This window comes from Leuciscus leuciscus (assembly GCF_965113295.1).
Source record: "Leuciscus leuciscus genome assembly, chromosome: 9".
NCBI classification, from domain to species: Eukaryota; Metazoa; Chordata; class Actinopteri; order Cypriniformes; family Leuciscidae; genus Leuciscus; species Leuciscus leuciscus.
In genome coordinates, this window is record NC_138733.1 from 18886022 (window position 1) to 18912727 (window position 26706).

At 37.4% G+C, this 26706-nt stretch overlaps 1 long non-coding RNA gene across 2 annotated transcripts in view; it reads left to right on the plus strand.

Annotated features, from left to right (window-relative positions):
- LOC309505411 overlaps nt 1-22143 on the plus strand; it is a 47689-nt gene extending 25546 nt beyond the window's left edge. Inside the window, exons 3-4 of one of the 2 annotated variants that reach the window (XR_014208430.1) lie at nt 12363-12424; nt 20276-22143. This is a non-coding gene — a long non-coding RNA (uncharacterized lncRNA). Of the gene's footprint in view, nt 1-12362; nt 12989-13036; nt 13218-20275 lie in introns of those variants that run through there. The other variant, XR_014208431.1, reaches the window with a different exon arrangement.
- Nucleotides 22144-26706: the final 4563 nt, after the last annotated feature.

The window sequence follows — 26706 nt, forward strand, 5'->3', positions numbered from 1 at the left end:
TCAAAAAGACAAAAGGACCAAGACAGATGACATTGAAGACATGTCAAACCAGTTTATTAGGGCTGAGGAAAATGCATAACATAATAAATGATATGATCGTGTTGCAGTTACATTTTTTTGACTTTTTAAAACTTTAGATTTTAAAAATGTCCTTGTTGCTCTTCATGTTGTTCTAAACCCGTATGACTTGCGCTTGTCTGTGAAATAATAAACAAGATATTTTGAATGTTTCAAGTGTTTTTTTCAATACACTGAAATTCAGTGTGTCCAAAACAACATTTCAGACATTCTTTAAAATATCCCCTTTTGTTACAGAACAAAGTCATACAGATTTGGAATTAAATGAGGGTGAATAAACAATAGCAGATTTTTCTTTTTTGGGTGAATTAAGTCTAAATCTTTAAAGGCGACCGGAAATCAATTCCCTTTTCGGCTGACATCACTAAGCCCTCTGGACAAGTATTGAAGCTTGCAAACTGCATGGACAAGTATCGAAGCTGGCAAATATGTGGATATGAAATATATTTATCACTGTAGTAGTTAATGATAATTAGTATTATTAGTAGCTCTGAATTAGCGCAATGTCTCATAAATGACTGGATAAAGAGAGATGCTTTCTTATTATTAGGTTAAATAATGACGTAGTTATAAATGAGATTCTGTTTTGGGATTATGTCTTTATTAATAACTCTACAGAGCTACAGATGTTAGATGTTTCGCTTTTCTGCTGGTCTTTTGCAATAAAAGTACCTCTAGTTGCATTCAGTTAAAAGGCAAAATCTGGAGATGTACACGTTATTCAATGTATTACAGCATGTCCACTGAGATTTCATGTGGTCACTGTGCAGTTTTCATCTTTGGCCAGGAGAGGGAGGAAACTGAACGTCTTTGCACAAATCAGGAAAATCCACCCCCATCCCCGGCTGTGAGTAAAAGTGGTTCCGATCCAGATTGCTTCGCTTTGTTGCATTTGATATGATAATATAAAAAGATTAGGAGATACAGTTCTAATCTTTTGAAGCGGGACTCATTAGTTTTATGTGCATTCTCCTTTCCAAATTCAGACTCATCACTTCATAAATGACTGTAGCTTTTCATCTTGTCTCATCTGGTTCTGTAAAGACAGATCCATTATGTTTTTGAAATACAGATGAAGATAAAAGATTATATCTACACTATTTTTTTTTTTATTAATAAATAAGCTTTGTGTATTTTATATATATAGGCTATATTATTATTGGTTTATTTATTTATTACTTTTTTTTTTTGCATTAAGTTTTTATAGTTTGTAAAATACAATGAATGTAATCATTATCATAATTCAGCCAGTATCTGTGAGAAGCATCTTTTTGAATCCAAAAATTGGCAAATGTGATCTTATTAATCGTATCTAATAACGGATATCTTGTTAAAAAGCTGTACAGCTTTGGGCAGGAATCAGTTTTGTTTGCTGGCTGCCTGCCTTTTAACCAAAACAAAAGACAGAACTTTTTTATTTTTTAATCTCATTAACCTGGCAGAATAATGCTAATTTAATAAAGATACAAATCTAATCCATTCCCAACAATAAGCCTTTGAGCCTGGAAATATTCTGGAGCGTATCGAAGCCTCCCAGAAAAATCCCTTGATTTGTTTGATTTAATTCATTTTATTTAAATTATATTTGAAACTATTTATTTAGTTTAATGCTGAGCTCATTTCAAATCAGTAAACCGTCTACAGATTAAACAGAAATAGCTTCTGATCAAAGTTTTATTTTTTAATAAAGGTATGTTTTTATTTTATTTTATTTTTTAGAATAATTAAATAAAATGTGATGCTTTTTCTCTTCCAATAAAAAAAACAAAGCAAACGAAACGTCCGACTACGAGATCTCTGTGTTGTGCGCACCACTCCTTAGCTGCCAGCAGATTTATAAAGCTACTGTGAATGACACTCGACTCCCATGTTTTAAGTGCAGGATAAGATTACGGAGAACTAGGTTGTGATATACTGTATGTGCCGTCCTGGCTGGCCTAGCAGATGCGCGCCTATAGTGATTTAATAAGCGATGGGGTCCAGCCGGCAGGTAGAAGCGCACACAGTGTAGCCGGGACTTGATTTGTTTCCTTTCCTGTAAGCCCCTCTTGCTCCCCCCTTGCCATCCCCCCTCTCTCGGAGCAGTGTAAACACACGGCTCCAGAGGAATGTTGGACTCTCTGACCTCACAGCAAACGCTCTTCTGCAGTTCATTCGGTTCAGCCTGGCCGCGCTGTGCTCCGAGAGAGTGCGCGCACACACACACACACACACACACATACACTGCCAGATTTCTTCCTGCTCTCACTGCTGCTGCGGCTGCCATTGTGCGCACGAGCTACAGTGCTACTTCACTGCATGCAGCTGTGCACAATTCAGCTATTTATGCCCACCGCGTATGCTTTCAAGTCTGCCGTTTTCACCTATGGGTGCTGTTGGTTTGAATGAATTCCAATCACCCTTCCCCCCCCAATCGTTGGATGCACGCCTCATGCACGGCTCGACCGTGCGGTGCCATTGGGCATAGGAGAGGCAGCAAGTTCTAAGCGGCTTTCCGGACAGAGGCCCACAGATAGGAGCGGATTGGCTAAAGATAGATCAAAGCAGACAGCATCTGTCAGTGTGTGTAAAGGCAGAGTAAAATGAATGTTTGACCTCCTCTCTCTTGCTCCGGCCGCTTTTAGAGCAGCCTCTAGTGTGTCTGAGCTCTGATGAGATGTGTCAGGCTTCGGTCAGAACCCTCCAGACGTGCAGTTATGACCAAAATACGAGGCCGTGTCGGCTCGGCTCTGACGGCTCGCAGCACACGTTGAGTGATTTTGGTGCAGTATTGAATGCATTAGTGCCTGCTTACTTTTTCAGCGATTTTGGTTCTGGAAGTTTTTTTTTCCAATCATTTTTCCCATAGGGATTTTTTTTTAAAAGAAGCCAGCCAGCTCCAAGATGAATCACAACATTACAAAAATATTTGAAAATCGAACAAAAAGACAAAGATGTACAATTTTGCACTTAATAGATTTAATGAGGGTAAGAACTTCAATCTTATGATGCATTGTGAATAGCATCAATTAAAACGATGACAACATTTATTTGAATAAAAAAAAAAAAATTGTTTAAATAAGCTGAAATAATGAACAGATGACTTCAACAAAGGCATATACAATCATCAACAACCTTGGAGCTCACAACGAGGGTTATGCGTAACAAATTTCCATGCTCTGTTATCGACAGTATATCCCGTTATCGAAAGAAATTTTATATAACGCGAAAGAAATTGTATATAACGCTGATATAACGCTTGATCATAGACTGTAAAAAAAGATGGACGACGCCCCTTCGCTCTCTTCCATTGATGAGAACTGAAGCCGCCAGTGTCCCGATATGGCACTGACATATTGGAACTTGAGTCTGCGCAGTAGCGATCTCGGGACCAATCCTGCGCAGTAGTGAGCAGGAAGTAAAGCCACAAAATCAACACTCCGCCCTCACTCTCGCAGAATGCACTCGGGAAGAGTGCATTCTGCACACTTTTAAAAAAAATTATTGCAGTACGACAAGAGGCTTGTTAAAATAAAGTAAATACAATCTCCTCAGTCCTCCGAAGATCCCGAAAAAGATGTTCGTTGGTGCTTCAGTGACTACTTCGCTCAGAGAACCTGTCAATCACAGCTGTCAATCATGAAGTTACACCACCGCATCATGTCACTAACTAAAAACCAATTTATTTTTGAAACCGACAAACGACAGCAAATGAAAGAAACCACCTTTGGAAAAAAGATATTTGAAGTGTATTTAATTGTATAGTTGGTCTCACGTCCCGTTGAATAACACGGGGAGGCGGGGCTTATGACCTATACTAGGACCAGTCACCGGGGGGCGATCGAGACGTTTTGGCTTCACTTTTCAGGACTTGTGCGGCACGCTTGCGCTTGATAGCTTCACTTAAAGTTCCCCTGTAGTCAACAATTTTATCCCTTAAAACTCATCTTTGACACATTTAAATGTTTTTTCCTGTAAAAAAATTTTCATGTCTTAGAATAGCTTGAATGGAACTCTACATCCTTGCTTCATTTAGATCCATGAATATGCTAATTAGCCCCACCTCCATTCACTCACTCCAGCTCAGAGATGCACTCACTCTACTTACTGTAGTAAACGCTGCACAATGGTATCGCTCTTTACAATGTCGAACACATAAAGGTAATTAATATGATTAGCCTTTTGCTTGACTACGTTATTAAACGGCTAATAATGTGTTGCTAATGTTACACAAAGCATATTCCCATTCGCCATCTCAAAGTCGGACAGCTGCAGTAAAATGTAAATAGACATGAAACCACATAACAAGTTTGGTTGCATGAACAAGCCTCAAGCGTGCTCTGTCCCTGCATAATAAACAGCCTATCATATGCCTTGATAAATTGCTACGAGTGACAAGTCAACAGCCAATAATTGAACAAGTTGCTTTGCTGCGGGGTTCTGTTGCGCCATCGCCATGTGACATCAGAACACACAAACTCATGTGAAAATTAGTGACACAGATGAGGAGATTGTGAATTAAAAATGACATAATCCAACAGCCTATCACACAGCAGAAATGAACGCGACAACAGCCAGTCAGTGCATATCGCTAATGAACGAGTACCGAAGTTTTGTCCACACAAACTCAAACACTATTATGCTTATGGTGTTTTCAGCATCTGCGTGTCAATATATGAAAACATGAACTTCTCCAGAGCTGCAAAGGCGGCGAAGAAATTATGACAGAAATATATTACCATTAGTATACAACCAAGATATTTTTTCACCCGTTTTAATTTATACAGTTCTGTTTTGCAGCATCTTATTAAATAAAAAATCGAATAATATTAAAACAATATTATAATAGTGTGATAATATTTTTGGCCATATCGCCCAGCCCTGATGTCTATCGCATTATGCAGATTGATATCTAAAAGTTTTTTTATTTTCTTCTTCTTACTAACATTTAGATATTTAAATCGGATAAAACGGCAACAATAAAAAGAACTAGCTAGTTTAGCCGATTACCTATCCAGTATCTAGTCCATAGATATTGTCGTCAGTTCATATTGGCAGTAACACTTTCTCCGACAAGCGGATGCAATGAGACCTGGTTTCCTGTTTGTTCATGTGGCATTTGGCATAAAGTCTACAGATTTGTCTTTAAAGGTTTATAAGTTATCGTTAAAAATCAGTTTTTCTATGGAGAAAATAAATTGACTTTTTATTTCCGGAACCCAAATGTTGCCCTCTATTACCTTCTGCATGAGAGTAGTCATGCCGGCGGGCCCGGGGCAGGTTTGCAGGACCCCTAATTAAAGCACTAGCGGCTAGCGAAAGGGGCGGGGAGTGGTTTGTTGGCGGTGGGTTGAGATAACGGCGAGGAATTTCACCTGAACAAAGATGCTGGTTGTGTTGGCTCCCCACCAGGGGCTTGATCTACAAAAGCTGTAATTTTCACAAAAATTTAAACCCTGTTCGGACCCTGTACGTTCGACTCAGTCAGCTTATCATCCCTTGCAATAGCCTACAGTATTCTACGACCCGTTCCCACCTTTTATGTAAACGCTGGCTGAGGATATTAATGTGGATTATGTTTATTTTTCTGTACCGTCCCGATGGCATGTTATTGAAATAATTGCAGTAACATAATTACAGTACTAGGACTTTGAAATGGCATATTATTTTCATCATGCATACATATAATCAAAAGCAGCCCGTCCTGATGTAGTTTGATTAAACATTGTTAAATAAAGTTGTGAGACACACACCAGAGGGTGGGTATGCTGTGAAACTATAGTTTGCCCCCTGTTGGTAGTTGAAGCATAATGCGGTTATTGAGATAGTTGTTACAGAGGTCACTTAATATACCTATTAACCTCCTATAACCTCTAGTAACAAAAAAACGAGTTCATTATAGAAGGGTAAATTGAAATAACTACATGGCTTTATATAATCGTCATTTAAAAACAGTGACAGGCTTTCAGTGCTGTAGAAAAGTTCTATGGCCATATTTCAGGTCTTGTGATAATTATCAAACTTTTAGTTTAGTTAAATAGAATTGATATATTCTAAAATCATTCACCCTCTTTCTTTTTTTTTAGGCTTCTGAGTTTCAAAAAGGACTCAAAAGTACTTGTAAAATCACCAAAATAGTACTTTATATGACTTGTACACTATATTTTAATTATTCTGAAGCCATGTTTTTGTTCAGTTTTGCACAAAAAGCTAAGATACACTACCATTCAAAACTTGGGTCAGTAAGATTTAAAACAATCTTTTTTTTGTTTAAGTGTCTTATGCTCACCAAAGGTACTTTTATTTGAACAAAAATAAAGTAAAACACCAAAACTGTGAAGAATTATAAAAAAATGTAAATAGTTTTCTATTTTAAGCCAGCAGCCATTACTTCAGTCTTCAGTGTCACATGATCCTTCAGAAATCATTCTAATATGCTGATCAAGAAACATACAGTATTATTATGAATGTTGGAAACATTAGCAGTGCCCGCTTAATATTTTTGTAGAAACAATAATGCGTTTTTGTCAGTATTTTCTTTATAGAAAACTCAAAAGAACAGCTTTTATTTGTAGTATTATAAAAAAAATTACTGTCACTTTTTATCAATTTGCTTGCTGGCTATTCATTTCCTCTTTTTTTTTAAACTTACTGACCTCAAACTTTTGAACGGAAGCGTAATCTTCTCCTCAATTGAGCTGTGAACCACTGCAGTTGGATCACTGAACCACTGGATCTGTTCAACTTGTAAGTTTTATGAATTGGATGAACTAATTCATTGAAAAGAATGATTTGTTCTCAAATTAGATATTGTTGCTTTTCTCATGACCCTAATGAACAAGCTAGGATGGATATCATCATTTTCAGTGAATACCATCTTAGATTTTGTTCTGTTCTGCTAACATAGCTATTATATGACTCAAGAAGACTTGGAATATAGTGTATAATTCGTGTGGTCCATAATTTGTGCGGTTATTGTGCTTTTAGGTCCTTTTTGAAGCTTCTAAGCCCCAATCGTTGCAACAGCATGGAAACGAGCAACTACTGTAGAATCATTCTTCCAGTACGATGAAAGAAAGAAAGTCATACAGGTTTGGAACAACATGGGAGTGAGTAAATGATGACAGAATTGTCATTTTTGTGAGTACTATGACTTTAAAGCGCATTAATTAGTGTAGCCCTCTAATGCAGTATTTGGACTGAAGTCACTGTTTGATGGCAAAGTGCAGTGAATGGGAACTTTGTGAGGAAGACTGATGTGTGGAAAAGATAAACAGATGGCTGCAAATATCGACTGCTAAATTATTCATCAGGGCTCCAGCTTTTGGTTAGTGACGGAGTGATAGAGTTTACTGGGACGATGAAAGCGATGGAGTGAGCGGGAGAAAGAAAGAAAAATAAAGAGAGCAACACCGGCATGAATATAATAGCCTCGCATCGAATTTGCAGAAGTGCCACCGCCTCATTTAAACACAGCCGTTATTCACGTCTGTTCTGAATGTTGATGTTGTTGTTGAAATATTATCCTTAGATGTTTCCCAGATGTCAGTGCCTGCTGTGTTGATCTTAGGTGCTGTCAAACATCGCTCTCTGATTGTGATTTGCAGCGTTGTTGAATAAAGGCCTGTCGAGAGGAGGATAACGTAGCATTAGCACTGCTTATGTCTACATGCTCATTACATGCGAGCATTTACACGGCTGGTGATTTAACAGCACTCTGACACATGATGTATTCACTACCGAGCATCATTGGCATCTCTTATACACATTTGCACTCACAGGCACACTGTCTCACACACACACACACACACACACACACATACACCTCACTCTCTTCTGCGTTTAAGACTCCGGGGAAATAGAGCAGAGAGGAAACTACGTGCCTTCACCGAGCAAGGGCTGTCTGGTGTCATGGCAACCAGTGCGGATTACCCCACCCTCTTCCATCAGCCTCGAGAGGGAGGAGGAGGAGGAGAAAAGGATGGAGAGAGATTCAGGGAGGGCTGAGGACAGGCGGATACTAGGTGGTCGCAGTACTGTTAGCGTTAACTAAAATAAAAATGATTCATATAAAATGTATCATATATAAAATATATAATTATAATATAAAACATTAGAAAGAAATGTTTTTAATAAATGACAAAAAATTCTAAAATAAATAAATAAAATGGAAATGAGTTCATTTTAGTTTTAAAAGCACAATACAAAATGACAATAAATATAATAAAATATAATATATAGTGCTGATAGCGTTAATGAAAAAGATTTAAAAAAATTTAATTAATATATTATAATATAATATATAGAATTAATATAAAATGTATATGTGTATATATATATATATATATATATATATATATATATATATATAGTATTTATTTAGGAAAAACTGAAAATAAATTAAAATGTTAATTTTACCTTTTAAATACACAATAAATATTTGTTTTTATTATTTTTTACTTATTCCTTCTGCCTTCATTATAAATTATTTAGATTAAATGATAAAACTAGATGACCCAGAAGTATTTAATAATGTTAGTTAAAATTTAATCTTTTGTTTTTATAAAAAATTAAATAAAATTAAATAAAAGGCATTTAAGAAAACTATAAAACATTAACGAAAATTAAACTAAATTGAAAGCACAAACTGAACATTTTAATTCAAAACTATAGAACTAACCCAGGGTGGTCAGAGATGTGCTTAGAAGAAATAAATAAGCGTTCAAAACTGCTGGAGGACAGTGGAGGTGAATGATGAATAATTTTTTGGGGAGAAAAGGTGGATTCAGTGAGACAGACAGACAGAGAGAGTGACAGGGACAGAGCACAGGTCAAAGGGACGAGGAAACATTCAGAAAGCGTGTGTCGGAGGGTGATTTGAGAGAGAAAAAGGAAGCAGCCTAGAGAGAAAGAGGGAGGGAGGGAGGCAAATGGGACTGCGGGTCATTTAAGGACACTCACAAAAAATTGCCGTCTCTCAGGGGCCGCTGATGACTGCAGAGAGAGGACTGCAGCAGTACGATGACGCCCAGTTACTGTCATAAACCACCACAAAATACAGCAGAGCTCCATCAGCACCACAGATGTTCAGAAAATAGTACGAAAAATTACATTTTCCTTTATTTTTGGTTTACAAAAATACATATTTTTAATTCATCACACAAAACACATTTTAGGTGACACAAACCATGTTTGTCCTACAGCAGATGTAAGTAAACCCATTTTTAATCTACACCTATTTTTAAAATTTCATTTTTATTGCATAGTTTTCTCCATGTTTTATGTATAAAGGCATCATTTGGCTAGCTTCTACCAAGAAATTAATTTTCACTGTATATTTTGTTCGGACGAATGGCCTTTAATAGATAAAAGATATGGTACGTTTATTTTCTCCTCCCTTTTAAAATATATATTTATTAAAGATTTAATAAAAATGTTTTATTTATATTGAATTTTTATACTTTATTTATATTTATAAATTTCTGTCCTAACTATATGATTATATGCTCAGTTGCATTTTATTCACTACATTAGCATCCACAACCTGTGACCCGCTAGAGAGGAGGAATGTTCTGTAAACTGGTGTAAAGCCCTATTCAGACTGGACTAGTTTTCACAGTTTCTAGTTTCATAGCTGTACTTGAATTTTAATGGCATCCGAATCAAACACATCTGTGTTTTTCTCACTCAGCCTTGGTTAAAATTATGTTGCAAAATTACCTACTTTTACCTACGTTTTTTTGGCTAACTCAGGGGGTCCTCTGGAAAACTTCAGCTCTGGATAGAATTGTCCATGATTGCAGTATATTACTTTTCACCTCATTTATTTTGACCTTCACGAATACTGCAACTATAGCTAAGTGTATGATTGCACTGCCTGGTCAACTTTGATTGTGTATTTAGAACTTATGCCAACTTTCTTGAGAAAATAACAATTGGTGGTTCTGCTTTGATCTAATTTGACATAAAATGGAAATGAAATGTCTGATCCGAGTCTTATCCGGGAAACTGCTAAGAGTGGCTACTGTAGTATGATCCTTACCTTAATTAATTCCTTCCCATAATTACATACATAATGTTTAATAATTAATCATATATCAAGTCTGGTTTATTTCAGTGGGTTTTGTGATGGGATCCAGAGCACATAATCATTCTTTATGCCCACATCCAGACAAAAAACACTCCCATCTTAAAATCTACACAGAACCCAATCTGAATCAGTACATAAAATCACAGATGCCCCATGTGAAAGGGGTATTTCATCCAAAGCATGGAAATTCGGACTATTTCTTCTGAGAAACACAAAAGAAGTTGTTTTGGAGCCTGTTTTTTTTAGCATTTACTAACATTTTATGAACTAAAAATACAGATTTTTATCTAAAAAAAATCTTCTTTTATCTGCCACTGAAGAATGAAAGTCACAGGTTTGGAATGACACGAGTGTGAAACAATTTTCACTGAATAATATGTTTATGAGTGAAATATTCCATTAATATTTGTTGCTCAAACATTGTTTAGAAAACGAATCCTGTTTGAATAGCACAAGTTTCAATAATAACCCCCTCCCCCCCCCCCTCCGAATTATCCCTTTGACAAATGTGGAATGTTTTAAACAATGTGCCAATATTTTGGTGGGAGAAAAAAAAAAGTATTTCATTGTCAGTGAACATTTTAAATATTGTTATATTAAAATTAAATAAATCAAAATGTTAGAAATGTAACAAAATAAATATATATTGTAAATTCAATTTTGTACAATTGAGGCTAAATCATTGTGGGGGAAAAAACCTTGCATTCTGAATTCTGCCCGTTGCCTTTTGAAAGGTTTTGAGGGATCCCACCATTCACGCTGCAGGCAAGTCTATCCTTGAGAGATTTTTGCCATCATCAAGGTAGTTTTTTTTTAATAACTGAAATGGATCATGGCCACTTTTCTAATCCATCATAATCAGCAAGGCTTTTGCTGTAATATGAGCACCCCAGAGGAAATATTTGAATGATGAGAGAAGGATAAAATTACAACTACTTGCAACAGACAACATGTTTTGCATTGTTCTTTCAGTAGCCAATGAAGTGTGGTTTATATTTTCACAGCCTGCATGATCACAGTATATGCACCCACTGTACTGTGACATCAGATGCTATTAAAGTTGACAAAGTATGTCTTTGATTAGGAAGTATCTCGTGTATGCATGTCCTTTAGATTGTTGTATTTGCATACCGCACACGCATACAGTAGTTCAATATTTTGAATTAAATAGTCGTTTATTGAAAACTTGTTTAATTACCAGTGTGTCATATTCCATTTATGCAATAATTTCCTCGCGCTGCAGTCATTAATTGCTTTTTATGCACATTAATAAAATGTACACCGCCGATTAATAAGCTAGTGACAGTCCGTTTTTGCATAGCTTGGTCCTTATTTCTCGTGCCTCACAGTTAAACAGGGTTGAACCAAGTGCAGCTCACCATGACCTGTCACACTAAAGAAATGAAAGGCCTTAACACAAAAGACAAATAGACTGCCTAAACGGCTGCTTTCAAGCTTGCTGTGAACAGGTAGGGAAGGAGAGACAGTAGCCTGCCTGGATGCATGTTGTTTAATAGGCATACAGGAGCCACACGCTAATAGCTCTCTGCTTACTTTGCCATCGCTTGGAACGTAGGATCATAATTAAGGCCATTTACCGTAACAGCCAACAGAATTAAAAAATATTCAAGTGCAATAAAAAGAAAACAGTGAGCTAATGCAGCAGGAGCGTGTGTCGGAGAATAACTATATTTTTTCATCTCCCATTGTTTGACTGCATGCCCGGAATTGGCTGCTTGTCTTAAAAATGCAAGGAAAAAATGAGAAATCTGTCTTTGAAGGAGTCCAGCTTTCAACCAATAGTGCACAGGCCAGGAATGGGTGGAATGTGTTTGCACTGGCAAAGGGGAATAACAGTAAAGATAATGGTAACAATAAGAGTGTGCATGTTTCTAGTGAGTACTACAGTCTGCTGCAGGCCTGCTTAAGGGAAGTTGGCATACTAGAGAGCATTTACCAAACTTTTAAGGCTGTAGTTTTCATTAGTGTGTTTGCAACAGAGGCAGCTGCCATATAGTTACAGGTGTTAAAACCATGGTGTTAAAAGCATCGAGTTAAAACCCTTTTTTTTTTTTTTTACCGTACCTAGAATAACAAAGTGCGATTGAGAAGTGTTCACTGAAAATCTATACAGCTCTCTTGAATTTAGAGTGTGATTTAATGACTGAGTTTAGACCATTCTGAAGTAATTTTTTTGTTTTTGTTTTGTTTTCAGGGGTTAATTGAAATTTGCACCCACAAGTTTTGTGACACGAAGCACAAAGTCATCATTCAAATGTAAGTATATGCTTTTTGTGCCCATCCATTACTGATATTTGCAGACATCATTTGGATGCCTTTAATAGCTGTGTGTGTAAACAAATATTTGGCACATGGATAGAATACAAAACTTGTGTTTACGTGCAGCTGTTTATATTCTCTGCTCATCAGCCTTGAAACACAGCAGCTGACCAACCACTAGCTGCTAAAAACACACACACACACACACATATATATTCTGAAATACAAACTTTAAGACCATTAAAGGGATAGTTCACCCAAAAATGAAAATTCTGTCATCAGTTACTCACATTCATGTTGTTCCAAACCTGTAAGACTTTCGTTCAACTTCGGAACTCAAATGAAGATATTTTTGATGAAATCTGAGAGCTTTCTGTACTCTCCATAGACAGCTACGCAACAACCACTTTGACGCTTCAAAAAGTTCATAAAGAGATTGTAAAACTAGTCCATATGAATTGAGCGGTTTAGTCCAGATTTTAATGGACTTTATATATGATGAACAGATTTAAACATTGATCAGTGAGCGTCAACAGAAGCTCAGCCGAACCTGCTTGATGCGTGAGAACAAACCTCTTGCGGAAGCTCAAACGTGCTGCATAACACAAGAGAATGAGCCTCATTGGTTCTCGCACGGCAAGCGAACATGCTTGAGCTTCTGTTTACCACAACTGATGTGTGAGTTGATGAATGTTTATGTGAATTTTTTTAATTTTTTATTAAATCTGTTCATTATATAAAGTGATCGTGTCTCTTCAGAATATTTTGACTAAACCGCTCAATTCATATAGATTAGTTTTACGATCTCTCTCTCTAAAAATGCTAAATCTTTTTTTAAACAAGGATGCTTTCAATTGATTGAAAGTGACAGTAAAGCCAATTATAATGTTACAAAAAGATCCATCAAAGAATCCTGAAAAAAAAAAAGGATCACGATTTCCACCAAAATATTAAGCAGCATGTTGAACTGCTTTCAACATTGATATTTATTGGAAATGTTTCTTGAGCACCAAATCAGCATATTAGATTGGTTTCTGAAGGATAATGTGAAACTGAAGACTGGAGTAAGTAGAAAACAAAATAAGATGTTTAATAGTATTTCACAATTTTTACTGTATTTTTGATCAAATAAATGCAGTCTTAGTGAGCAATATAGATTTCTTCCAAAAACATAAACAAAACTTACAGACCCCAAACCAATTCATTGAATCAGAGCTGACTGGATATTTCATTGTTCTGATAATTATATCTTGCCCAGCTATAAAGTTTCTACTTTATAATACTTGTAATACTTGTTATGGGAACAAATAATTTGTTAATGGAAAAGCTACACTTTCTATAACATCTTAGCTACTTTGACTAGTTTCTAAGTTCTCAACACTGGTCCTAGATGCGGTTTAATTGCTCATGACACACTCAGAAAGAACAAACCCCAATGTTTCTCCACACGGCTACTCTCGTCAGTGCCACAAGCCCTGTGCACTCATTCAGAAAACAGCAGCTCTTGGGCTGACCTTGAGTCAGGAGCTCCTTTTGATGAGCGCGAGTAGAGGAAAGAGAGAGCCTTATTTTAATTGTAGCAGGGTCACGGGTTCAGTGCAGAAAGCCGAACCGCTCACGCAGACAAGGTCTCCTCTCAGGCTGGAGGCCCACAAGGTGTGCAGAATCTGTGATGAGAGACAGAGCCACACAAAAAAAAACTTCTACAAATATTACAGACAATTTGTGTTAATGACAGGCAGGTGTTTGCACTAAGCACTTCCATCTGCAAATCATCTGAAGGTCTCGCCAAATTAAGAACTGTTAAAAATATACCGCTGGATCGTCATAAAAGGTTTTCTGCTTTCATCTATGAACAGTGGAATCTTAAAATAAAAAACAAAACAACTATGGATCTGCTGTGAAATCATCATCAAGCTCTAGGTTCAGACCACAGCATTTTTGAACTTGCTGAATCCTGAAGCTATTTGATGTCAATTATGCTGTTTTCACACTTGGTTTGATCGCTTCCACCGTCCCCCGCAGGTCTCTTTTCATATTGTATTATTCGCCTCAGAACATTTGCTTCATCTATGTGACTAACACTTTTGAGTACCAGCGGCAGCTGTTTACCACTGTACTTACTGTAGACTGACCATGATTTTGGTAGGGTGAGTTTCTATTCCTATCAGGTTAATCTTAGGACTGGTTGTAGAGCTAATTAGAGTTAACAGTTAGAGTTTGCCAAAATATTTTGATCCAGGATCACACTACACATGCATTTCTAATAATGCATTTCATTTTTTTCAACTAATTTTTAATAATTGCATTTTGAATAATGGGGGGAGGGGGCTTCAGACCAGCAACATTTGCACTAAATAATTTATTTATTAAATAGCAAAAACTGTATTTTTTCATTCCGGTTTCAGAGTTCTGAGGTCTAATAATAAGAGTATATTGAAAGCTTTAAAAATAACAATAATAAAGTAAATCACTGCTGTTGCAGATGCAGTTGTAACCTGAACATTTTATTTGAGGTTTTAACATTTGTACTGTAGATGGTCTACACCTGAAGTCAGCGATGTAGAGTCTACAGCAATGGATTTGTCAACATATGAAGTGGGGGTGGCATGACTTCAGTTGAAGGATACCACCTTTAGCCTCAGATCAAAATTCTAAAAATCTTTTAGAGCTCCTTGGATTCAAGTTATTTTCATCATGTGTTTGAAAAAAAAAAAAAGTATAACTCATTGATAAACTGTATATACATAAAAGTTCTTTCATTTACAATTTTTTTTTATTTTTTTATCATGTAGGCTATAGTTTCTTACAATTAAATCAAATCAGACTTGTGATTTTATGATTTCAATTCAGGGCTCCAGACAAACTTTTTTTACTAGGAGCGCTGTAGCCCCTGACGAAAATTTTAGGAGCACAAGCAGAAAATTTAGGGGCACGCCTTAAATCAGCTTGCAATGCAATTTTCAGATTTCCCCCCAAATAACTGTAATTCTGACAAATTCTTTGATAATAAATAGACTTAACGCACAGATATTACAATGTGCAGTTTTATTTTAAGTTCAGACTAACATTTGAGGGCAGCAGCACCGGAGCCACTGAGTTCTATAAAAAAATATCTGGTAGCACTGGGACTGACAATAAAGCACTAAGCTTAATTTAGGGTGTAGATGAAATTAACTTTTAATTATTATCATTCATAATGTCTTAATATTAATTAAAAAGCAAAACGAGTGAAAAAAATTGATATTAGGGAGTGAAAATAGCCAATAAGCTGTTAACTTAATACTGTTAATACCATTGTACTGTTAACAATGGTATTTATTTTTATTTTATTTTTAAATAAGTGTTTAAATAAAAGTTTTCCTATATCTTAAATTTTTTTCGACAATCCTTGAAGGATGAACAAAAAATGTGTTGGTCATCACATTAAAAATAACATTTACTGTATATTTGATGTTATAGTTTTGAAGTACTGGAAAAAGATGTGTAGTACTTGTAAGCATTTGACTATTTCTGTCACAATACCATAGTTATGGTAAGAGTTACTACATTAGCCTAAATCCATGGTGAATGTTGCTGATTTGTGGACTGAAAGCCTTCTATAAGTGTTTCTTCTGGTTTCTCTGCTCCGAATCGGAATTTCTCACTGGATCTCGCAGCGTTGATGCAATTAATTCTGAGGCGAATTCAATGGATTTCTTCACTGAATCTCCAGAGTCTGGATCTCCTGGTAACAGTGTCGCGTGATCGAGACTGGCAAGTTTGGGGCGCCAATTGGTCACAGTCTGGAGCCCTGCAATTACTGCTTTATTTATTCAGAAGTTCAGAGGTAACTTGTGTATTGTTAACTTGTGTATTTTTATTGTTGTGTATTTTATTTGCTTTTCATTTTATTAGTCCTACAAGTAGGCCATCAGCGACCCCCTAAATAAATAAAACTGAAAACTGAAAATAAAACTTGTGTGCTCAAGTTCCAATTGACACTCTAAAACAGTGTATCTGATCACCATAGGTGCAAAAGTTTGCTTCAATAATGGCCACACTACTGACGTGATCTTATCTCTAGCACTCCTTGCACATGTGAGTTTTTGCAGGCGCATATTAAACGTTATCTTATCGGCAAGGCATATCTGCATAATGTTTTCATATCGAGCGATGCCGATGATTAGGCTACATTTTAAGCCTTTTATCGGCCGATTCTGATGGTGTGCCGATAATATCTTGCATCCCTATACCAGATAGTTGATGGACCCCATTGTCTTACATAGGGGTGGCTCGATACCACTTTTTCATGTCCGATACCGATACCGATAACACACAATTGAGTATCTGTCGATACCGATACCGATACAATACCATATATTTTTTTCTTAATTAAGCTGTTAATAACACATTTGTCAGGAGGATGCACTGTGCTTAACCTAGCCATCTAAAAAGCATCATGCTCAAACAGTGCAATAAATGTTCTATATAAGTAGCCCACAACATGACTCAGTTGTGCAATACTGCTGCTTAATTTTTATTAAAACAATTTTTAAACAGAACTTGTAGCAGCATTTTTAATTATTCAGCACCATTCAATTAATGAAATTTAAAGTGCAACTGTGCAAATAAATCAAAAATTATAATTCCAGTGCCAAAAACTGGATGTAACACAAAACTCTTATGTAGTCATAGGGCTGTACCCGACTATTCGAATATTCGTTCGGTGGGTTGGTATTCGATTTGAGAATTTGACATTCGAATATTCGTTTTTTTTTTTACACCTGGCATCCCCCTCGAAATGGTTCTCATTCGCGCTTGAATATGTTCAACACTATAAAATCTGACGAAATATAGATAGACACACGAGACGAGACACGTTCAGAATGAATAAACTTTGAATAAACTACAGAACAGCGCAAGTGGGAAGCGGCGCGCCTCACGCGGGCAGGGCTTATATGCTCCGAGAACTCTTTTTTACAACTATCTTATAAGGCCTAGCCATTTTTAATAGGATGGACAGTTGAAGGAACCCAACCTCGTTATTTGATGCTTCTTGAGTTGGCCTACTAAAGTGTTCCTGCAACGGTAGTATTCTCTGGCTAGAGCGCAGAACAGCGGAGTTTTTAAGGACAGAAGTGCATGCCTGCGAGCTTGTATTTTGGGTTAAGCTGCGTTGCTTTGACATTGTGGAAAATAGAACAATAGAAACAAAATGTATTAAGCTTTTTACCCCTTATTATCAATCTAAATTAATCTCATTTTTAATTTAACTTAATTTCGTTTTTCTTTATTTAAATTTCGTTTTTCTTTATTTAAATTTCGTTTTTTTCTTTATTTAAATTTCGTTTTTCTTTATTTAAATCTACCCTTTACTGTGTCAGTAATTTGTTAGTCAGAAAAATATTAGACTACCTTATTAAAAGTATTGCTTAAGTTAACAGACCTGTGTGTGTGTGTGTGTTACGTGCGAGTGTATTTACTTTGTGTTGTTCATGGGGAAGATGCGTTTTATATCACTAGTGCAGTAATCCGTTCTCGGAGCATAAGCCGTGCCCGCGTGAGGCGCGCCGCTTCCTGCTCGCGCTGTTCTGTAGTTTATTAATTATGAACGTATCGTGTCTTATTTTAAATAACTCCACACAGCTGACATGATAACTTAATTGCTGAGAGGGCTTACCTCACTCACCTCTAGCTACCGTTCACGTGATGCCAGTGTTGCCAAGTCCGCGGTCTCTCCCACCCCGAAACGCGATTGGCTATTTTTAAGAAGCCATTGGACGGGATTTGTATGTGAAAATCTGGCAACGCTGCGTGACGCGTGTTGCTCATCTCTCTTTACGGCATGTCTCTCAGGTGTTGTTAAGCATTTGTATGACAATTTAGGACTAAGGGACGTGATCGTATCGGATCGGGTTATACTCCCGCGATTCATGCAATATCCGATCCAGTGATTTTGGCCAGTATCGGACTAATACCGATACCGAATATCGGATCGGCGCACCCCTAGTCTTACATAGTATTTTCTTTCCTACAATGGAAGTCAGTGGGGTCCATCAACTGTCTGGTTACCAACATTCTTCGAAATATCTTCTTTTGTGTTCAACAGATGAAAGAAACTTATAAAGGTTTGGAACGACATGAGGATGAGTAAATGATGGCAAAATGTTCATTTTTTGGTGAACTATCCCTTTAAAGGCTCTTTGTCAGCATGTCATCATCTGCATTCACACTTTGTTGCAGCGTGGAGTTGGACAAGGTGATTTCAGAAACATTTTAATGCCTTTAATGAATCCCTCAAGCCGAGGCTGATAAAATGAGCTCTTAAAGGGTTAGTTTACCCCAAAATTAAAATGCTGTCAGTAATTACTCACCCTCATGTTGTTCAACCCCGTAAGACTTTCGTTCATCTTCGGAACACAAATTAAGATATTTTTGATTAAATCTGAGAGCTGGCTCACTCCTTCATAGGCTGCTAGGTAATCGATATCTGCCATCCCAGAAAAGTTAGTAAAGACATTGTTAAAATAGTCCTTATAATAGATAAAAATAGATAAAATAAAACCTTAAGTTTATCAAGCAATGAGAATACTTTTTTGTGCGCAAAAAACAAACAAAAATATCGACTTTATTCAACTATTCATTTTCTTCTGTGTGGGCCTCTGAGTGAGTTCACGTAGTGTAACAGCGCAGTGCTTCTGGGTTGTACGTCAGAGCGTAAGCTCACTGTTGGCCAGCATCACACGCATCAGACACATGACCAGCGTCGGCCAATAGTGAGCCTACGTTCCTTTGACTAAAGTCTTACGGGGTTGGAACAACATGAGGGTGAGTAATAACTGACAGAATTTTCTTTTTTAGGTGAACTAACCCTTTAAATCGTGTCTGAAAGCTAATTAGAAGAGCAGCTCAAACATGGTACAGGGATGGTGATAAATTTCACAGTTGAGCCTTCAGAAAATTGCACAAATAATCCCAGATCAACCATTCGCCCGCTCACCTAGATGAATGATCTGCTCTGATGCACTCCCGCTCCCCTTTAGCTTTCTGCAAGGGACCCTGATAAGAGCAGAAGAGGCTGCAGTGCATTAGTACACCGGGCGAGCTGTCAGACACTCTCCCTCTAGTCGCCTACTTTGGGTGTGAAGCTCTGCAGTATCTGGACGTTAATGACTGCTGTTGAGACACCACCAGCTCTCCATCCTGAGCAGCCTGACCTTCGCTGTCCTTGGCATTCAGATGTGAATAAGGGAGAGCAAGCAGGCTGGGAATAAAGCTTGAATAAAGCTGTGAGGGAAGAAAGAGAGGTAATAAAGATAGAATGGTAGAAAGCGGTGAAAATAAGAAGAAACAGACAGAATAACACCCCTCTTGACCCAGCAGATGGGTGCTAGGCTTGTCAGACGGTTCCTTATTTCGTCCGGTAATAAACAAGATTATTATAGTTTTTGAGTGGATGACCAGGGGCAGCGAGTCCATGTTACACTAATAAAAGGTATGGAATGACCTTCCCCATATTTGTGTGTGTGTGTGTACTTGAGTTAGTGTCTGGATGTGTGGTTATATTTGGCCCATGTCTGATTGTTTGGGTTGGTTTTTTTATGTATGTTAGGGTTGTCCAAAACTACATGTTTGTAGAATGTATATTTGTGACTCTGTATGTGCATTTAAGTGCAGATATGTATAGAGTATTTGGGAAGGGATGTTGCTGGGGTCATCTAATGTAAAAATAGGAAGGAAGGAAAAATAGGATCTCTTTAAACAGAAGTCAGTCTGTCTTCCACTGTGTTTGTTGAGACATGTGTGGTATAAATGTTAAACGAGCACTGTGGGATTGAGAAACTATTTTGTATGCTTGCGGTTTAGGAGGCAAAACAGTCCCATGAACACTGATGGAATGTGGCCTGATTCCACTTCCATGCGCTTGGATCTGCTTTAGCGCCAGGATTTGTGATCATGCTTACTTGGTAAGTAAAGCCATCTATGTCCATGAGGACATAATAGACGTGGTGTGAGATGTCAGTCCATTTAGTTTTTCATACTCTTGTTATTCAGAGAGTGCGGGATAAATCCTCATTTTCCATTACCCCTGGTTTCCTCTCGGCCTTTTAGCTCGGAAAAATTCTCTCATCCAGCATTTGTTCTTATCTATTCAATTAGTCGTTGGCCTCCGTTCTGCTTCTCATCCTGAGCCCGCCAAAGCAACATAAGCCATATATCTGCTAGACCCTCTCAGGATGTGACCTGCGCTTCTTTTCTCAAGGATTTCATTGTGTGTGTTTGCCTTAAACATATCCTCATCGGTCAGCGATCTGCGGCTGAAACGTGAGCCGGACTCTGCCTGTGAGTCGGCGTGAAACATAACTCAGTGTCGGAACGCGTCCTGCAATGCACAAAGGTAAAAACTTTACAAATGATAAGCTCAAGCGGCATGAAACTTTAGAAGAGGGGCGGTGGGAGCAGCGGAGGCGTGTGGGGTCCGGGACAGGTTGCAGCGGCCCCGTACAGGCCCTGTACGGCTCAGTCTCAGAGCAGAGGGGCACAGAGGTGGCTGTGGAGAAACAATGGCTCTCTTTGTAAACCGGCCCGGCTGTGCAGAGCCACAAGATGTCTTCCCCATATGAAGCTGATCATTGTTCCCTCCTGCTTTCCTTTTTCTTCTTTTCACTGGTTTAAGCAGCCTGTCCTGCTTGCTGTCAGCCTGACATGTCTCTCTCCCCAGGCACCTCAACAACCATTCAACACAAATATAAAGAGAAGTCACTAACACTTCCATCCTGTGATCACACTTGTGTGTTGCTCCCTGTGTTTGTTTGTTTGTTTGTTCGCTTTGACTGCCATATGCTCAACCATGAGAGGAAGAGACACTTTGCCTGCTGTTCCCTAGTCTTGGCATGTTTAATAGAAACAACAACAAACACAACTTAGGTGCTTATCTCATTCCATACCTTTTTTTCTTTTTCTTTTTTCTTTTTTTCTTGACGGGGAGAGTTTGGCGCCCTGTTCCTGCAATGCATCTTTTAACACCTGACAGACAATGAATGTGAGGTCATTCGCAGGGTGGTGCTGTATTAGGTCTCGGATTCCTCCCGACATGCATCATCAGGTATGCAGCATTTTTTGGGCGATCGTTGTATCCGTTTCATGGAAGGAGTCGTTGGGCGTGAGACAGAAGAGCGTACGGTTCGGTTTCAGCCTGCTTTCTAAACCTGGCCATATGCCCCCTTGTGCCTATTACCTTACTCCTCCCTGATCTGAGCGCTCAACAGATAATACTTATCCATATGGCAGAATATTACTTACAATGTTGCTTACAGGGGAATCTGAAGCACAGGCTTCAGACCGTTGGGTCACAGTGGTCAACTCATTCAGAGGTCTTTAAACTGGGGTCCGGTAATCCCAGGGTAGCACAAGGTGGTGCTAGGGGGTCTGCAAAAATAAAACTGTCTGTAAAAAATGTATTCTTTAGAGCTGTCATAGTTAACGTTTACTACAAAGGACTGATCCGAAATCCTTAAATTAATTGTGATTATTTTGTTGTATTGACAGCACTAACTTTTTGTCATTAGACTAAAGCTAAAGCAGATATAATGTATTACATTTGCATTCACCAAATTCGGTTATATTGTTATTTCATCCTGCTATCTAAACACTGGTCAGAAAACATAAGATTAATTGTGATTATATATATTTTTTAATCTATTGACAACACAGATTTTAACAGTGAGAAGAAAAGAAATCTGTATATAATTTTGTGGGAGAGAAAAACTGTCAATAAAAAAAAAATTATATATTTTGAAAACATTTAATTAACTTTGTTGTGTTTAACAATCAATTTTCTTTACAAGTAATATATTCCACACGCGTTAAGAAAATTCTATTTATTAAATTACATTTGCTGAAATGTATTTAATTTTGATTTATATATATATTATACTGTCTTGTAAGGGGATCATCTTATGTAGAGAACCTCAAAACTAGTCATCAATTGATTAATGAGGTCATTTCGTTTAAAAAAAAAAAAGTTTTGAGTTTTTTATTAGCGGCACTCTGCTTACTGTAGCTTGCTGACAGCATCTTGTTAGGCGGATTTCACACTAAAACCCTCTCAGAAAAGTTGCTGTTTTAAATACATCCTACTGCTCAGCCATGCACATTTAGATGTTTTAACCATTGGATCGCATCTTGCAAAGTTTTTGAACATCCCACGGCATGCATTGTTTTAAAGGCAAATGTAAAGTTAAAAATAGTCACAATTTTAAACGCAAGACCCTTGCATGCGTTCTGTCCCATTTCTTAGTGCTCCATCTCTATTTTTGTACACAGGATGCATCTTATGTAAATGCCCCATAAGAAACACATCTGAGCAAGATCAGGAGGTCAACTAGTCATTTAGGCAACCCACTGACTAGTTGTTTTTGAATATATGTTGTTTTGCACATCTCTGTATACTTTTAGCTTGGTCAGCTCTTGCTTTTAATCAGCTTTTTCTCTTACCACAGAGTTCTTCTCTGCTCTTTATTAAGACATCACGCTGTCAGGATTTCATAGAAGCTTATTTTTACAATAGCTGTCTCTTAGCACCTTTTTTAGACTGCTCCGTCTCCTTTGTGCCTGTGGTAAGTGGCATATTTCTGGAAGAAGCGCTCATCCTGACTGCGTTGCTCTTTTAAGCCGGGCTTAAGGAAGTTATCACACACCTTCCTCCCACTGCAAAGAGACAACAGTTAAAAATAGATGGCACCAATGCTAGTTAATGCCTGTCGTCCCAGACACATGCATTTGCATATCTTTTATGTGTGTGTATTAGTGTTTGTGTGCGCACATTTTCCTTCGCCCGTTTCCCTTTTTCCCTCCCCTCATTTTTTCCCCTCTTGCATTGTGTCTTGTGTTTTGGATCCTCTTGGGGTTCAGTGTGCTTTTAGTAGGGGTGGGCAGTCCAGAGATCACCAATGAAAAGCAACAGCAGACAGTTGGGTAATTAAAGTTTTGGAAAGGCCAGTCTTTTCTGCCTGTATTTTCTTTCAGGCCTTTTTGAAGAGTGTACCGGCCTGTCTGCTCTATCAAGGGCTAGGTATTGAGTCCAGAGCTGTAGGGGAGCCATCTGGCCTGAGACCACTCCTTTCGTCCTGTGAGAATGCTTCGACTTTTACTCTCTCTCTCTCACACACCCTCCCAAACCGACTCAAACTGGGCTGGGCGACACTTTGTCGATGGCAAAAGAGCAGAAAAAGGCCGCTGCTGATTTTCAACACTTATGTCAGTGTCAGCTGCTGTGAAATAGCACTGTCTCGAGACTCTCTCATCCAATGAGAACGTGAAATCTTACAAACATTTATCTTACAAAAAACATTTTCTGCTGCCAGGGCAGGAACTAAAGTGTTATTTACTGTTGTAAAGACCCCCTGACCTGGTGCTTAGAGCTTTTCATTGGAAAAGATCAGATGCCCGTGCTGTTGCTAAGATACTACAAAATGGTCAGCTCTGTTTTGCATGAAGGATTTGGACTTTTGAATCTATATTTAAAATGCATTTGAATTATGAAATTAAGTGATATTCTGTGCAATTAAAGCCTTTTGAGATGCTGACTGATGGCAGTAATGTGTGTGGCACATAAATAATCACTCAAGAACACATATTCATGCAAAGTGGAAGCACAACATTATTCTCTTCCTGTTAGTGGGGCTTTTTACGATATAAAACATGAGATTTTACTGTATGAGGATAGAAAGGCAAGGCCATCACTTGAGAACTTTTTGGTGAAGTGCGTTGATAGTTGATAATTTGCATCTGGGACATTTGAGTTTATGCAAAAACTCTTTCAACATTCAATAAGTGAATGCTTAGCGATAAGAGGATGCTGTTTATTGTAAATCCAACTGCATCCATCAAAATGAGTGCCACTGCTAAGTTGTAAAAGTGCCATCAAGGATAAATAGCAGTACTAAGCAGTAAACAAAGCTCAAACTTGGCACAAATCAAAAATAAGGACTTATGTTTTCTCTTTAGATTCGTTTTAAACTAAATGATGAGCCAAATCGTGTCAAAGTTCATAAGTTTGTTATAGACCGGACCACTATGAGCAAAGCTCATGTCATAGCATCTACTAAAGCTTTTCATTATTAGATTAATAGACTATATGAATATTTTCCCGTATGTGGTCTATATGCTAATTTCCTTTTGAAAACCATATCTAAATGTTATTTCTCTTGGCTTGTTTTTATTGAGGTCAATAACCAATAATGATCTCGCAGTCAGTGTTGTTTTTGGCAGCCCTTTTAGTTTTAGTCTTAGTCTTAGTCTTTTGGACAAAAATGCTTTTTAGTTTTAGTCACATTTTAGTCACTTATAAACTTTATAGTTTTAGTCAAGTTTTAGTCGACGAAAACACAAAAAGGTTTTAGTCAAGTTTTAGTCAATTTTAGTAAAAAAAAAAAAAGTAGTCTTTAACAAATTAATTTAGGTTAAAAAGTATTGGAAATGGGCTTAGGTTTGACAGGTTGTAGCAAGTGTTGCAATTCATAAAACAACAGTTAACCTTAAAACCTTTGCATAATAAACTAGACTTTCTCATTGATGGAGACGCAGTGCTGCCAAGCTGTAGGCTACTTCATTGTCGCATTGGGCAGAAACCTTTTATCCCCATATTTCAAGTTATATTTTTTCCATTAATTGATGCTCTTCTAAAATGTCAGCACATTGGCTATTTTCACCAGTATTCACAGTAATAAAGGAATGGTTTACAGTTTAAACAGCAAAAAACTTTGAGCTACTACAACATTACACACAGATAAAGTGGTAACAGTGGAATCACTGTTTTACTCAAAAAAAGCCAGGAATAAAAACATTCTTACTTTGGCAATTGTGGCTTTATTATATAATTAGTTAAATAATAATTTATGTTATAATCTAAGTTATATAATAATTATATATTACTTTGTACCAATTAGCCCACTAAACTAATGCTGAGACACACTCGGTCTCTCTTGCGTACACTCAGTCTCTCTCGTGCGCAGACACACTCTCTCTCGCGCACTTTCGGTCTCTCTCTCGCGCACTGTCGCTCGCGCAGTTCGTTTCGCTTTTGTCAGTCCGGCGCCTCATATCGAAGATGTGTGGCGAGTGACTAGCCGCAGCCGCAGGTGTGTTGTTGTTGTGTGGAATCTGGTGCGCGGCATGGCGGCAGCCGGGTGGTGGGCGTACCCAAAACAAGGATAGGAAGCGGCAGCATTGCTGATACTTTTTTTTTTTGCTCAAAACAGACAGATTTCACGCAAAATAGGCAGAAATGACATGCATTGTGAACGTCAGACTTATAATCATTTTCGTTCCGTCTCGTCTCGTCAACGAAAACTCGAAAACGTCTCGTCATGTTTTAGTCACCTTAGAGCCATTTTTAGCTAGTCATCGTCACATTATCGTCATAAAAAAAAGGTGCGTCAACGAAATCATTTCGTTATCGTCATCGTTGACGAAAACAACATTGCTCGCAGTAACAAAATATAATAGAAATAATTGCTGTTCTTTTGAACTTTGTATTCATCAAAGAATTCTGAAAAATGTTTCACCGTTTCCACCAAAATATTAAGCAGCAGAACTGAGGGAAGAACAAAAGACTAAACTTGGTTAAGGTATACTAATAATAATACTAATAACAGGCAAACTACAGCAAAAATTGCATAGAAAAAAAATAACTCAGAGAAAAGCATAGTACATTGACTGCATCATAATGTCTGTATAATTTGGTATGTTTCATTGCATTATCACAAATAAAACAATTGACTCCAAGCACAACTATGCAATACATTTACAAAATCTTTAACACTTTTTAAATAATATTTAAATAATATGCGATGAGTTGATATAAATGCACTCTAAGGCATTAGATCAATGACCGAGTACGACAATGTGCTGTATCCATAACCATAAACCTGAACGCAAAGAGGAACAGGTTTGAGATGCCAATCCTGGCAACTCGACAGCTAGCAATGCAGAGGCTGCTCAATATGCCTTAGGCTGGACATCTTGATAAAATATGGGGAAAGGGTGAAACCTAAAGTCAAAAACATCAATACTGGCTGACAACCCAGCCTGCGTGTCCGTTTTAATATATATATATATATATATATATATATATATATATATATATATATATATATATATATATTTATTTTTATTTATTTTTTATAAAAAAAAAAATATATTTTTTTTATATTTTAAAACGGACAAGCGGGCTGGGAAGTCAGCCAGTATTGATGTTTTTGACTTTAGTTTCACCTTTTCACCAGGTGAAACAT